A 16,866-nucleotide genomic window follows, 5' to 3' on the forward strand; every position below is an offset into this window, starting at 1 on the left:
TTGTTTGGTTAAAAATTTTGGTTAAAAAAAGCCGAACAAGTAATTCACATCAATGGCATGGGGACTCTATGGATATGTGTAAAAAAATGGCTATAAAGAAAACATCCAAAAAACATATGAGCTCTCCCTTTGATGGTCACTTGGGGCATATGGCTGGAAAGGAACAACTCCATTTTCGAAAATCAAGGACAATCCTTTCTCAAAGTCCTTCCTAATATTTGCTCCAATGTCTTAAAATGAAAAACAAAATTCAAAAGTCATCCTCAAACATCTCCCTTAAATATAACGTTGGACCATAAATTCTTCACTTTTATTGTTATCGGCTCTGGAATGATTTTTCTATATGCAATTATACAATGAAATATGTGTGCACTAATGAAAAAACATTGAGTTTCATTTTTCATAATCACAAACAATGAAAAAAGAATCACACGTAACTAGCATCATTTTGGAAATTTTATATTTATTAAAAATCTTTAACATGTTTTCCTCCCATATCTCATAAAAAGGTGTGAAATTTTTTATATACTCTCCAATAAGCCTAAGGATCACATACCTTTTAAAACTTTGCATTACCATTATATGTTTCTCCTTGAAGATATATAATATGTTTCTTCTTTAACATATATATTATGTTTCGCATTTCTTAATATTTGACAAAATACTAAAGTTGAAAACAGTGGTCATTGTCTCAATCATATTCCTGGTGATCTTGTTCAGCATAAAACAGTTTGGTACAAGCAAAGTAGGCATGACATTTTCTCTGGCACTCATGATATGGTTTTTCTCTATTGGTTCTATTTTACTTTACAATATTATTTAACATGACATGACAATTTTAAGGGCATTCAATCCTGTTTATATCTATTACTTGTTCAAGAGGAACACTATCAAAGCATGGATGTCCCTAGGAGGTTGCGTGTTATGCATAATAGGAGCTGAAGCTATGTTTGCTGATTTGGGTCACTTCTCAGTAAGATCCATCCAGATAGCATTCACATGTGTAGTATTCCCATGCCTACTATTGGCTTACATGGATCAAGTTGCATATCTTATGAAGCATCCCTCTGTGGTGGAGAACGTATTCTCTGCTTCAATTCCAGATGGTTTTATCTGGCCAGTCTTCGTGATAGCTAGTGTTGTTGCCATGATTGCAAGCCAGGCAATGATCTCAGCAACAATTTCATCTATTAAAATGTCCATGGCCCTAGGATGCTTTCCCAGATTGAAAATAATTCACACATCCCGACGGTTCATGGGTCAGATCTACATTCTTGTCATCAACTGGGTTCTAATGATAATGTGTGTCTTGGTATGTGATTGTTTTAAGAGCACGGTCGAGATATCAAATGCATATGGCATTGCAAAGGTAGAGATGATTATGGTGACTACAAGCCTAGTGACTCTTGTCATGGTTCTTATATGGGCAAAAAATATATTCCTTGCGATTGGATTTCCTGTTCTATTTGGGTCAACTGAGCTAATTTATTTTTCTGCAGTTTTGATGAAAGTGGGGGAAAATGGTTGGATAAATGGTTTTTGCCACCTACTTCCTTCTTGTGATGTACATTTGGAACTATGGAAGTGTTCTGAATTATCAGGAGTTGTATATCTTGTTGGTCACGGAGATGTCAAGGCTAGAAAGGATTCATGGTTTCCTAAGAAACTGGTTATAATCTACTTCTATGCTTTCATGAGGGCAAACTGCAGGGCAGGCCCTGCAAGCCTCAATGTACCTCACACCAATCTCTTGCAAGTTAGCATGACATATACTATCTAACTTGAAGGTTTCCATGAATCAAACATGCTGAATGTTTTTCAAGGACCAAGTCACAACATCAATATGGTGATGGATAACAAAGATTTCCTTGAAGGTGGCAGAGATGAAGTGACTTTTAATGTGAAGTTAATAATCATAAGTTTTGTTGTCGACCAAGATCTTCACTACTTAGTCCTTGATTTTGTTTGATAGAGAATAATAGCCATTCCTACGATTAATCACTGATATTTATGAACAAAGACACCATTCTTTTTTCAATGAAGATGATAGGTGGTATTTTATATGCATGGTTAAGCCTAAGATAAGCCATGTTTTCTACATAAGAAAGTTATATTAAGTTATATCCATGAAAATGAAAGGAAGATGACATTGCATGTTTCCTCGTATAGCTAACCATCGCTCAATAACATTGGATGCTTCTCCACCTCATTCATTACATCATTGCTTAAGAACCTTGGATGCTTCTCCATTTTTTTTGACATCATGTATTGATTATGTTGTTGTTGGAGGTTTTACACTAAGTTTTTCAACATCGAGCTTACTAGGGCTTGCACCACCGGGGTTATTAGTAAGAATCTCATGAGGTTTGCATAGCCATGATTATTAGAATCAAAATAGTAGGATTTGCACTAAAAAACAGTTCATAGAGCTTTCCTGCTGGGGAGAAAATCACAAGTTCAACTTCTGCAGTGCAGAGCACCGAGAGCTCATAAGCTTTCTTCAGCAATCCACCTACGTTTGGAAAATGTAGCCTGACTGCTAGCGATGTTCTCAATCCTCTTCCTCTGCATCTTTCCCCTCACTATTCTTGTATGTCCTCTTTCGTTTTTCCCTCCAAACAAACCCTCTCAAATTGAGAAAGCAGAACAACTCACTCGATGAGAATCAGAATCCAATTATCGCTTCTAACAATAACCCAATACGATACCAGAAGTGATTACACAAAACCTCATTGACTCTTCATTTGTTTGGAAAAGAGCTAAGCATATACTTCTGACGAGGGTTTCCATCTCAAGTCTGGCTCGCAGGACGTCGCTTAGTCAATTGTGAGAAAAGTTTTCCACCTGCCTGTCACATACGGTTTGTCACACTATATATTAAAATGAGGGACAATCCTTTCTCGGAGTGGACAATCCATTTGAATGCATTGATCAATGCTTTGTGCAACGCTGGTAGAGTGGACCATGCAAGGAACTATCTAATGGAGATGAAAAAATTTAAATCCTGATATAGTTTGCTATAGGACATTCATTGGAGGCCTATGCAAGTTGGGTATGGTGGATGAGGCAGTGAATCAACTGGCGATAATGATTAGAAAGGGTCTCTCACCCACATATGCTCTGTACTATTCACTCATCAAAGCTTGCTGCAAATCAAAGAAAGTTCAAGCCGCTGCCCAGATACTGAACAAAATGCTTAGGGAACGTCTTGTTCCAAGTCATGCAAGTTTTATCTATGGCATGCATCATCTTGGGAAGGTAGGAAAAAAAATTGAGGCATAAAAAGTTCTTGAAGAAGTGATAGATTGTAAATCCTCTGTACATGTTAAAGTATACACAGAAGTAATGTCTGCTCTATTTCAGACCAGTGAAGTGGAAAAATCATTACAATTAGAAGGCAAAAGAATTAGAAGAGGTTGTGAAACTAACTTTTTGACTCTGTAAAACAGTGTTTCTCTAAGGGAAAAATTGATGAGGTATCCAAGATTTTAGAAGGCATAAACCAAAGATATCCGGTACAAGGTATTACATTATGAAAAAATTGAAATGGTCAGATTTATTGTTTTTCCAAGGAGACCACTCTTGCTTGAAGGAATGGAGAGGGCTCTGCTCGTAAGAAAGTACTGAACCAAGACCATTGTCAAAAAATGTTGAACCAAGAGTATTGTTAAAAAGCAATGTTGCTTAGTTGCATGAAAATTTAATTGTCCAAAATTTAATTTTGGACTCTTTGCTGGCAAAATTTCATATAAAGGTATGCCCTTTTGCCTTATAACATGATGATTTTAATGAAAATGGAGGAAGGGAATCAACTTCAGAGAATCAAATGAAGTTAAAAAATATTAGATTATCAATTATAATCCATAGGAAGGGAGGAAAATAAAGGGTATGGTTGTGCTTAGCCTAAAACGTTTTCCTCTCATTTGAGAACTTTTCAAAAACTCAACTTTATTTCTGAATCTATAAACACAACTCTAAGTTTACATCTCAATTTACAGGTAAAGATTCGGTTTAAAGCAAATCTAAAAATAAGAATAAGCAAATCCAGAACTAAGAATTTGAAGCATTATTATTGTGGCAGAGCAAGGCAACTAAAATTTGAGTGTGTGGGAACAAAGTGGGATCTAGAACATGGAAAACTCACCAAAAAAAACAGCAAATATTGTGGAAAGCGGAAAAGAGGAAAAAGAGCATCATTCCTTTGTTAATTCTCATACAGAATACAAATTAGATGCATGGTGTGAAGGAAAATGAAATTTACAAATTAGATGCATATGACCATAACATGGGATGTCCCCCAACTTTAAATTTTGCATCATGCAGACATCAGGAAGCAAGCCAAGGAGCATCTCGAGCTGTTCAGGACATTTCTGTACCTCCCCCCCGAAAAATCCTGAATCCTGGATATAGGAGTTGCAAATAAAGTATGGAGCTTCTTGAAAAAAAATGTTAGCAATGGGTACTAATGCTAGTTTTAACTTTAACCTGCTTGCAATGAATACTCGGCAAATCCAAGTGTATCTTGAGGTAAAATTTGTTGACAATAGAACAAGATGGTTTTCCTGCTGTTGATACAAATGGCTATTGCTGTTAAGCCTAATTTTAACTATGATATGTTGCCAGAAGACATGTCCCCAAAATTTGGACAAATCCCTCAGACCATAGGATGTGTTCCTCAATCCCAGGTATGCATCCTCCTACAACATGGCATAGAGCAAAATATGCTTAACAGAAGTAGTCATTCACATCAATGGCAGGAAAACCATCCTGATGTGTTTCCAACAAAACATTATCTTGTGATACCCTACACACCACCATATTGGGTAAAAATGTAAAACTAGCATGTGTACCCCTAATGCCAACATTTTTTTCAAGAAGTTCCAAACCATAGCAAACAAGACTCTAGATACTAAAATGACAAGAAAAGTTTACAAAACTTTGAGAATTGTCAAGCCTGTTTCAGACTCTCAGATATCTAGTGGGCTATGCCTGTCCATGAATGCACGTGAGAGACCAATAATATACAAGAAGGCAATGAAACAATCACAAAAGTACCTACACTCAAAATTCCATTCTGGAAAGAAGGAAAAGACTCATTAAGGATACCAAGGGGTGCAAAATTCTAGATGTGAGGAATAGCAGTTACTGAGGAATACGGTTCATCTATTCTTATTGTTACAGATAATGCATTTACCAGATTGACTCAAGGTCTATTTCCTAGTGTCATGGAACACTGTGTTTTGATGATGGCTTTTGGTCTTGTTCCCATGGAACTGTAGTTGCATCTGGCTTAATCAATATGAAAGGGTTGCCCTGTGCGCGATTAGGAAGAAGTTTCCTTTCTTTCTCCTCTGGGTTATGTTTCAAAATTATAACCATCAGCTATCGGCATGTTGAAGGGATCACACACCTTTCAAGCAGAGCCCTTTTTTCTGCAGGATTGTCCATAGGCATTGTTGCAGGTAACACCCCTTCATACATAAGCCAGTTTTCCACAGAAGAATGGTGGCTGTTCAGTGACTCAGGGCCTCTCTGTGCAGTCACAAGTAGTATCAGCATTATAACATATCCTTTCAGAATTCAAGTATATCTTCTCACTGGATAGCATGATTAAAATGTAGAAAAATGTTATGGAGTGTCCAAGTAGTGTAGAACAGAGAAGCAAGAAAAAATACCACAAGACAACCATAGGGTTGATAGAACCATGTTTAGGCACATTAGATATTGCTTGGTGACAGAGTCTTACACCTTTGAAAGGAATATTTGTTTCCCTACATTTCTATTGAACAAATACAAACCTGAATATGTTCTAAGGACTATCATGGAGGGAGTCGAGATGACCCACAGGACCCATAGCTGAATACACAAGGGGATTTCAATGCTGGAAATCTAGTTTATAGCATAGTAGCAAGATTTGGTCATATTGCTCTTTATTATATGGAAATTCGGCAACAGTACAAAATTCAGTATGTTTTCACTGCAATGCAGATACAGAACAGTTCACTTACCTTATAATGTCTTTGATACCCATCAACATATAAGCCCCAAAAAAACAGAGCAAAAACCTCAAAAAAATAAAAATAACAGTAAGAAAACACTTAAAAATAAACTACATTGCAAAATTTTCAAAGAATAAATTGCTTTTTCTGGTTTTAGTGTGTTCTGAGGATGAAATTCTTCTAAAATATGGAACAAAACGCTTATTTTCATACTGAGAAATATAGATTTCCATATTGGAACCATGCTGCATTTCTTTATTAGGTATTTTCCATACTGAGTTGTATTTGAATACATATTCGGATTCAAATTTTGCTACTATGGTTTATAGCCATTCCTAGTTACACGTATGCTGAAATCAGGGAGGTCAAGGTAATCAGATAAATTGTCACAACAATTATGAACAAGAGGCAACCTTCCTTGAAATTATTGAACCTCCAGTAATCAGAAAAATTGTCACAACAATTATGAACAAGAGGCAACCTTCCTTAAAATTCTTGAACCCCCTACCCTTGCTTGGATTTGCTCACGGCGCCAATCAGTCCTCATGTACATGTACATCAAAATATTTATTATATAATTAACTATAAATTTGTTAACATTAAAAGGACAAATAGATCCTCTGTTCATGTAGAGATGCTCACTGACGACCATGTTGACAATGGCGATGAGAGGGAGAAACTGCCGTGATATCCAATCTTCAATATGCATATTTTAGATAATAAAGACTGACCTACTAAGTTAACCAAGTAGCTGTTATACAAAGTACACATAAATGAAGCTCAAAGCTAAGAGATTTTTTTTCTCACTTTCTTTGCTTCCCACACAAACTATTACTCGATTTCAATTTTTCTTATTAGATTCCAAAATTTAATGAAATTATCTGGCTGGGAGCATTGTTGCAGTGCATGGCTTTTATCCACTATCTCCACTACAAATTTTGAAATGACAACAAAAAATCCATTAAGACCGGAATCTCCCCACAACAGTGAAAGCAGAGTTCATTATTCAAGAAAAAAGTAAAGCGAACCAAATACTCTAAGAGCAGGACATGCATGAGTCCTCCAGACCCAGATCCACTAGATTGATTGCATCATTTTTTCAGCTGGATGAAGCATCGATGACCCGGTAGATGCATCAGTCATGAGCAAAAATAACAGACGATCAGTGATTCAGAAGCACCCTTACCAAGCACAGTTGAGATCATCCAGATAATCCACAAGGCCATCTAGGTATGGTATCTTACAAAAGCTATAATTCTCAGCTTATATCTTGTAGACACTAGACAGACACCCATCACCAAGGTTCTCCCTTCCACACGTAACCTGTCAAACTTTGCAGTCCGATGAGTTTCAATAAAGTTTGCCAGGATAGAATCCAGCCTGGTTTATGGCCCTGCATACCTCTCCTTTGACGCTTAGATAAATTAGGACTTATTTATTTTCTAGGCTTCTGCTATTAGTCTCGTCTTCATTGTATCAGGTTTATCTGTTATTATAACCCTTGAAAATCTGATAAGGAAATCCAAGAGATGCTTCTCCATATTTGTGAATGGCATTCTTCGTAAAACTGTTGACATAGACTAGTGCACCTAAATCTGGGAGATTTAAACTGGTTACCTACTAACATGTAACCAGAACCAGCCAAATGCTCGTCTTCATTGTATCAGGTTTATCTGTTATTATAACTCTTGAAAATCTGATAAGGAAATCCAAGAGATGCTTCTCCATATTTGTGAATGGCATTCTTCGTAAAACTGTTGACATAGACTAGTGCACCTAAATCTGGGGGATTTAAACTGGTTACCTACTAACACGTAACCAAAACCAGGCAGATGCTCAACAACATTGGCTACAAACAATTGAGATAATCACCCCTTTGTTATTTTATCATTCGTCATTCTGTTAAATCTGAAATCTTATTTGTAGTCTCTCCTTTTCAGCAAATACCTTTAAGCACTCCAGCATCAATATATAGTTTTAGTCCCATTAACCTAATGTCCTTTCATCATTTGTGGACATTTATATAATTTATTTCTTTATTCCGAAATTCTTCTTAAAATTATTATTTCCATTTCTTTATGAACCTTCTGCTGTCGAGCAATTGGTGTTATTTTGAGCAAAATAATTTGTAAACGAAGTTTCTTGGTTAGTGAAAAGCCCGCCAAAAGTACCTCTACGCCAAGTAGATCCCTGGAAAGTGTCTATCTCTCAATGTTAGTGACATCTCAACGCATTCACCCATTCGGGAGCTTTCGTAGGCATTCAGCGTCGTATGTAGAGCATCTAGCTCGGCGGGCCTCACAGTTTGTGAGGAAGAGTAAGCAGATCACAGAGTATTTGCTTATTTCACTCCTTTCGGAAAACCTATAAATTTTTTAAAGTAACTGCTACTTACGAATCATAAGTTTTTTAAAATAAATTCTACTTAGTTTCAGATTTTTAGATTTTTAAGGGGTTTTATCGACCCAGAAATAGAGATTCAATAAATGGAAGAGAAGCTTACTAATGGTGACATCGCCGTCGGGGCTCTGGAGCATCTTGTCCATTCCCTTGGGGCTGAGTGAGGTGCGGAGGATTCTCGCAACGGACCTGGCGGCCGCAATGTTGGCCTTCTGAGCATCTAAGCCTCTGATTCGGGTCTTCTGCTCCTGCTCCTTTATTATGATAAATGGCCTCCCGTACTCATCAAATTCCAGCGCCATCCCTGCAAACAGTAACAGATTGCAGCACAGAGATTAAAACCTAAACATACAAGAGTGGCTGCTAAAAACACACTGGATTTTGAACCAGAAACCTGAAATGCGTGTACTCCTCTCTGTGTGGAAGACTGAATGTGCGGGTGGAAATCCATTGAAGTTAAAAATGGAACATACCTTGGCGCTGTCAATGGACTGAAGAACCGATCGTGGGGTTCGAGTGTCTGCTACTGGTGAAACCCTAATTCGCAAATCTCTGCAATCTCGTTTTCGCTCCCGCCCTGCGAAAAGCGAACAGATCCTCCTTCTTGTTCTAGAACGTAAACGAAGTTTGGGTTGGGAGGGGTTTTGTAAAGAAAAGTAAAGCTTTACCTTTTTTCAAAAATGCTAATTTCATAGTGAAAAACAGTAAATACATTTTTTTATTTTCACATCACTAGTTAAGTAGCTATATAATGTTTTTGGTTCTTGGTTAGGTTGGAAAATATTTATAATAATATAATTTTATGGTTGTTATTTAAGTTTATTAGGTGTTATTAAAACAATAAATACATTTTTTTTATTTTCACATCACTAAAGAAGTAAGTATATAATGTTTTTGGTTATTGGTTAGGTTAGAAAATATTTATAATAATAATAATATAATTTTATGGTTGTTGTTTAGTTTATTAGGTGTAATTTTTTTTAATTTCAATTTAATAATTTTTAAATGGAAAAATATGATTTTAATTTGGTTGTATTGAAAATATTTATATGTTTTTACATATAAGGTGGGTGCAAACAAAGGAGAATATATAGTAAGTCTATTTAATAGTTAATAACAAGTGTTAATTTCTTAAAATTATATGATAAATTTGAAAGGAGTAGGGTATGTATCTTTTTTCGGGTGAAATATATTAAAATTATTGTGTGAATGGGGTTGTAAGACCCTATATTTTCATACTGGGAAAATATAGTCCTCTCTTAGCCACTTGCATAGTTTAGATTGTCATAAGCAAAGTAGGTACATTGTCTTAAGATGTAAACATTTCATTTTAAGCAGTGTCATAATGTGGTTTCAGCGAAGCATTAAAAGATGGAATGAGCATGCACATTCGGGATGCTAGTGTTATATTCAGCTTGAGGCATGATTGCACGTCTAAGAAGACTCTAACAAGGGTTGCAGAGGAGAGGTTGGGGGATTGTAGTCTCACTTAGAAGTGTATACAAGCAAGTTAAGCCCTATGAGAAGTTGTGAAACAAAATTAAGGGATTTGACAAGTTGCACGAAGGCAACTTAGTAGTGGTACTAAGTGAGCAATCCTTGATTCAACTTGATACTCTCTCCTTGGCACTACCACTTTGTAAGATGGAGAAGAAATGTGAAATAGATGTGCAACCCACTAAAGAAGTTGAAGGTTGTTGTAATGTATATCGGTGGTTATGTCATGATGTGAAAGGAAGTGTTGGAACTTGGAAGGTGACCATTAGAGTAGATTTACCATGGAGTGCAAGGAGGTGCAAGGATCTGATAAGGAGGGAACTACACAAATCTAACAAGTAGGCCATATTGGGTTAGGATATTACTATTTTGGGACATCCAAAGTTGAAGGTGCATTTTATGGAGGTGCAGTCGAAGTGCTTGGGTGCGTGCCACAGCGTAAGGGTATCTAGGACTTTTAGTGTGTGTTAGTGGTGTTAGTGCATTGTGTTTGATCAACACTAGCTAGAATGTGTTCCATGAAGGAAAAAATCCCACAAATTTGGGATGACTTAACCATTTGGCATTTAAGGTGTGTTATGTCCTAGTTTTGAGGAGACAATTAGGACCATCTTAGTGTGTGATGGGTTGTGCCATGGACTTAGGTCCACTTATATGGGTTGAGGTGTAAAGGTACCGTGTGAGTTGAGGAAAATGATTACAATGCTTACCTATATAAAGTGTTTATGATATAAGATTAATAAGTTTTTGTTGGAGAATGGAAGAGGAGGATAAGAAAAGAGAGGCATTAAGGTTTGTTGTAAATCAATCAAAAGGAACGAACTTGTTAATCTTATTAGCAAGATTGTTGAAGTTGTCTCTTCAATAGGAGTGAATTTTGGCTAGGACTAGGGAGTTAAGCATTGATTGGGTACTCTGGAAATCCAAGACCTAACATATCCAAGCTAGTCCATTAAATAGATTCATCTTGGGCAAGGGTTGTTAAGGCTAAGGTGCAAATATCCCCTCTGCTCAAACTATTTAACATGCAAAGTTGGATCTGATTCTTCAACTTGTCCTGACGATGAACCACACTGGTTGGTTCGAAACGCCTAAACAAATGATATATCTTGTGATTTACGCTGGAAAAATTTCTCATAAACTACACATTAAGAAAGTTTGTGCACTCCTATATGGATAAACATGCTTATTATCTTTCATGAGTTTCATCAAATATTTAACATATTATTCATCAACTTTATTTAGATATTCATCATCTCCAATTAACAAATATACATTAAGCAAGTTCATGCACTCTTATATCGATAACATGCTTATTATTTTTCATGAGTTTCATTAAAGATTTAACATATTATTCATCAAATTTGGATTTGGCGAGGATGAATTCTAGTATATTACCAAGTGTGTTTTTTTCAATTGTAGTTCTTACTTTCATGATTAATTTGGTTGTAATTTTTACTTCCACGATTAATTTAGTCTAAGTTCTCTAGGTAGTCATTAATGATCTATTCATTGCTATGTGGGGGTTTTACTTTTCAACAAATATGAAGTATCTATGTTACATTGGGACCTAGTGACCTTGTTGAAAAACCCTAGCAAACATCTTTGAAACCATTTACTAGCACTAGTTGAACTTGAGATATCTCAAAAACTAAAAGGAACAAATAAGGGTTGCTTTGCCAATCCACTCATAACCTAATCCACTTTGGTGTACTTATATTCTCAAAGTGAATCAAATACCAAGAATGATCTATGTCTGCTAAAACCTATAATCACATTGTTTCCCTAATAGCAACTAAAAACTTCTATACCCAGTTGTTGAACTTTTGCAACCAATTATAAACCTTCAACAAGAAGTAGTTTTCTAACGAGAATTATTGCCATATCTTCCTTGGTTTTACGAGGAAAAAGAAATAAAATTTCATTTGTTATCAAAGGTAAACCAAATTCATTATTTGCATACTTCCAAACCTAGGTTTTCGTATCCAAAGTAGATCCTAACCACATCAATGAAACAAACTTTGTTTTTATGTATCATCCAAACATTATGTACAATTACAGACTCACCTCTAATCCATTGTTTATAAAAATGTTGAATATTTTCATACATGATATACTGAACAGTTGGACAATGAAAATAGTTGTCATCGCTATTCTTCCATTTATATGCTTTTTACAACTTATTTGAAAGAGCAATTTTGTCCCAACAATTAGACTTGTAGCATAAAGAACATGGTTAATACATATGATTAGACCAAAAACTAGTTACTACCAAAATTCAACAAAAAAAAATATTACTGCATAAAAATAGAATTAAAAACAAAAAATATAAAAACAAAAATTTCCCAAATTAAAAATAAATAAATGATAAACTTTTTTTTACCAAAATTTAGTGATTTTTTTGGTGCTAATACTAACATCACCATTACAACAAGATATTTTTCTAGTGCTAATACTGCCATTACAACAAGATATAAGAGGGATATAATGCAAAAAGTTTAATAATAATATGTATGTAGAAGATGGTCTTCAGACTGGTGAATTCATGATAATCAATGGGACTACAGTCAAAATAATTGGATGTTATTTACTTTTTTACATAGATTGTCAAAATAATTGCATAAATCGGTTTTTTTTAACCAAAATTTAACAAAAACTTTGCTAGTGCTAACATTAGAACCACCATTACAACAAGATATCTTTCTAGTGTTGACAACACCATTATAGTAAGATACCTCAAGAGAGACAGAAAATCTAAAAAGTATGATAGTAATACGTATCCAGAAGATGGTATTGAAACTAGTAATTGTTCATGAATCCATAAGATTGTAAGGTCATTCTCATTATCATAATCATTGTCATCATCATCACATCCTTGTCATTGTTATTGCCATCATTACATTATCATCATAATCACCATTCATGCCATCATCATCATCATTATGGACATTGTTTGCAATTGTTCATAATTGTAGATGTTGTAAGAAATATCATCAACCCAAAAAATGTGATCAGTGCTAGAAAAGGGTTGTTTAGGACACATTGATATACGTAAGAGAAATAACAACTCTATTTTTGAGAGATGATCGATGATGATCATCATCACCACCATTATCATCGTCATTGTCATTTTTATCATCCCCATCATCATCATTAATGTAATTTCTATCGACATTGTTGTAATCATCATCATCATTCATGCCATTATAGTTTTTGATGATGACCTAGATGAAAATGATGATGATGACACCAAAGATAATTCTTATGATTATGACAATGACAACATCTAAAATTGGGAAGATTCTCCAACGTCATTAGCATCGTCATCATCATAATCATTGCCATCATCATCATTGTCATTGTAACCACTATCGTCTTTATCATCATAATCACAATTCATGTCATCGCTATCATCTTCATTTTCATCATTGTCAATATTATTGACATTGTCATCAATTGTTCATAATTGTCAATGCCATAAGGAATATCATCAATGCAGAAAATATGATGAGTGTTGGAAAAGGGATGCAAAAGCGAACATAGAAATGGGGGCAACAATAGAAGTAAAATTGGATGAAAAGTGGATACAACATAAGTAGATGCACAACAACATGAAAAACCTGACACAAAAGTGGATGCAAAAGTAGATGCAGTTGTCAATGCAAACTTGGATGCAAACATGAAGGCAAAAGTGGAAGCAAACATGGGTCCAATGGTAGGTGTAAAACTTGGCACAAATTGTGGTGAAACAAATGTGGATGCAACAACGGACACAAAAGCAGATGCAAAAATGGATGAAACAAAAGTGGATGCAATAGGGGATGCGAATGTGGAAGCAAATGTGGTTGCAATGGTAAGCGCAAGATATGGTGCAACAAAATTGGATGTAACAATAGACAAAAAATATGCAAAATAAGATGCAAAAATGGATGTAAAAGTGGAAGCAAACATTGATGCAACAGGCAAAACAAAATTGGATGCAAAAAATGGATACAATGTAAGTAGATGCAAAAGTAGATACAAAACGAGATGCAAAACCCAATGCATAAACCTGACACAAAAGTGGATGCAAAAATAGATGCAATATTTGATGCAAAAGAGGATGTGAACATGGATGCAAAATTGGAAGCAAACGTGGATACAACAGTGAGTGCAAAACATGGTGCAAATTGTGGCATAACAAAAGTGGATGTAATGATAGATGAAAAAAAAGAATCAAAGTATGATGCAAATGAAGATGTAAAAAGGGATGCAAAAAGTGAAATTTAAAATGGGTGCAATAGTGGATGCAAAATTGTGTGAAAAAGTGGATGCAATAGAAGTCGATGCAAAAGTAGATGCAAAACGAGACACAAAACCCGATGCAAATCCTGGTCCAAAATTGGATACAAAAAGGGATGCAAAAATAGATGTAGTAGTTGATGAAAACCTAGACGCAAATGAGGATGCAAACATGGATGCAAAATTATAATCAAAAGTGGGTGCAAAAGGAGGTGCCAAACTAGGCGCTAATTGTGGCACAAAAATATTAGATGCAATAGTGGGTACAATAATAGATGCAAAAGAGGATGTAAATATGGATGCCAAACAAGATGGAAAAGTGGATGCAACAAAAGTAGATGCAAAATTATATGCAAAACTAGACACAAAACTCGATGTAAAACTTGGCACAAAAGGGATGCACAAATGGATGAAAAAATGGATGCAAAAAATGATTTAAAAAAGGATGCAAAAAAGGATGCAAAAGTCGATGCAAAAGTTGATACAAGTGTAGGTGCAAAAAGTGGATGCAAATGAGGATGCAAAAGTATGTCAAACAAAATTAGGTGCCAAACTTGATGCAAAACCTGGAACAAAACCTGGTGTAAAGGATGACACAAAACTTGGCATAAAATTTGGTGCAAAACGTGGTGCAAAACCTATTGCAATACCTGGTGCTAAACTTGGTGTAAGATTTGGTGCAAAACTTGATGCAAATTTTGTGTCGAGTTTTGCACCATATTTGATAAATGGATGCAAATAGCACCAAAAATGGGCTCTAGATGCAAAAAAAGAAGTAAAAAGGGACGCTAATCGCTGGTTTTGTTGTAGTGATAGTCTAGCAACAAACAAACAAACAAATCTATCTTTCTCTAGACATATGTGATTTATAAACAAATATTATAGAGGTGTTAATACCCTACCTTAGATCCAACGCTTTTTCATAGTAGCCATCCTTCAATCGTTTGAAAGAGTTACCCTTGAGAACCTGCAATCACAAACAAGCAAACATAAAATAGCACCTGCATAGAAAATATCATAAATCGTGTCTATTATGGCGATCAAGGAATCCATAAAATAAACCATGAACCAATAGCTTATTGAGAAAAACAAACTTATTTCTATTAAATTTGAAGTAGAAGAACCTTATAAACTTTTTAGCCTCGATGTTGAACAAGCTCTCCCTGGGGTCCGAAACAGGAATTTCCTTTACTTTGACAAGCCTTGCACTCTTCCAAATGAGATCATAGAGGTATGTAATCTCTCCTCATAAAAACTCAACTAAGAAGACTAAGTTCCAACAACATTTCACCTCAAAAATATTCAGCTTCTAACCTCTCAAGTAACCAGCCCAATGCTTCATTTTATAGTGCAGGGGAGGAGGTTACAGGTCCACCTATGAAGGGATAGAATCCTCCTTCAAAGGGATAAGCTCCTCACATCAAGGGGTTAGCTCCTTAAGGTATGGGATGCATGAACCTTAAGAGAGCGAACTTGCCACCTCAAGATTCCTTCCAGAAGCTTTTAGAAATGAATGAAAGTGAGCTTTTAGAATATACTCACACCTTTTTAACTTTTACAGGGGTCTGCACCCATAACACAGAGACAGAGCAGTCAGGTGCACAGGAGACATGACCATTAGGTGCGAGACCGCAGGTAATGCAAAGAGAAAGTGCGGAACTAGAATTTTAGAGACTTTTGAGGGCTTTCTCTTATTTTCAAGGTTTGATATGAGGAACTGAGGCTCAAGACTTGTAAAGGAGGAAAGTATGAGTGGTAATGGACTCACACAGATTGCAGAATGTCATGGTGACAATTTTGAGTGCAACAGATTGCCCCCTAAAGTGCGAAGTCTGTAATAGATGAAGATAGAGTTTGTCATTTATGAAGAGTGAAGTACTTTATCATTTCAAGGATAATCCTATGGACACACCAGTCGGAACCTGTAAAAAAATTCAATGCAAAATATATATATGTATACATATCATCGCTAAGGTAGGCATTCCCATACTTATATCAAAACTGACTAGAAAACTAACTAAACTGTTCTGATACAGGAACGATTTTGTAATACATCAATAGTATAGACACGTGTAGACACAATATGGGCACAACCATCTGTTTATGAATAGTCCACTATATAATGAATAACAAAATTCCTCGCAGCCTGGATGGTAGAAACTAGATCCAGGGTCTTGATTTCTACTTCCCGAACTAGTACGATTCTATCCATGTGAATGGATGTGTCGAAGTTGAACATTGTAGAAACCACTTGATTACCAGTCAATGATGTGAATTGTTAACAAGTGTGAGAGAAACCACCAATAATGTCAATGGCTCTCTAAGGACTCAATACAATCCATGAAATGTGAATAAATGAGTCGAAGTCGAACATGTCATAGAATCCTTTGATCGAATGTCAATGACGCAACCTATCGTCGAAGGCGAGAAATATGCCATTAGATCATGCAGATTTCAAGGTACTGATGATTTCTAGATCAACTTCCTAGATAATGAGCTAATGTCGATAGAAAGTGATCCGTCATAGGCAAGCCCACAACACGAAATCATAGATCAAGTTTTGAAGAAATATATTAGCAAGGACTGACTCAGGGATGGTCAAAATGGATGACAGATATTTTGTAGATGAATGGTTTGTTTGAACTGATCTCTTGAACACATAATGATGCTACAGATGGCTTGGTGACAA

At 35.7% G+C, this 16,866-nt stretch overlaps 1 long non-coding RNA gene across 1 annotated transcript; it reads right to left on the reverse strand.

The window, feature by feature from the left end:
• Window positions 1–8,501: 8,501 nt before the first annotated feature.
• LOC149141260 (uncharacterized) lies at window positions 8,502–9,112 on the reverse strand. The gene is made up of 2 exons (XR_016265014.1): window positions 8,873–9,112; window positions 8,502–8,703 (listed from the first exon to the last, which is right to left on the reverse strand). It is a non-coding gene; the product is annotated as an uncharacterized LOC149141260 (long non-coding RNA).
• Between the last annotated feature and the right edge of the window lie 7,754 nt (window positions 9,113–16,866).

The sequence above is a fragment of the Pinus tabuliformis genome, chromosome X, assembly GCF_031772625.1.
Source record: "Pinus tabuliformis cultivar Carrire ecotype Pingquan chromosome X, CPIR1, whole genome shotgun sequence".
In the NCBI taxonomy this organism is placed as follows: domain Eukaryota; kingdom Viridiplantae; phylum Streptophyta; class Pinopsida; order Pinales; family Pinaceae; genus Pinus; species Pinus tabuliformis.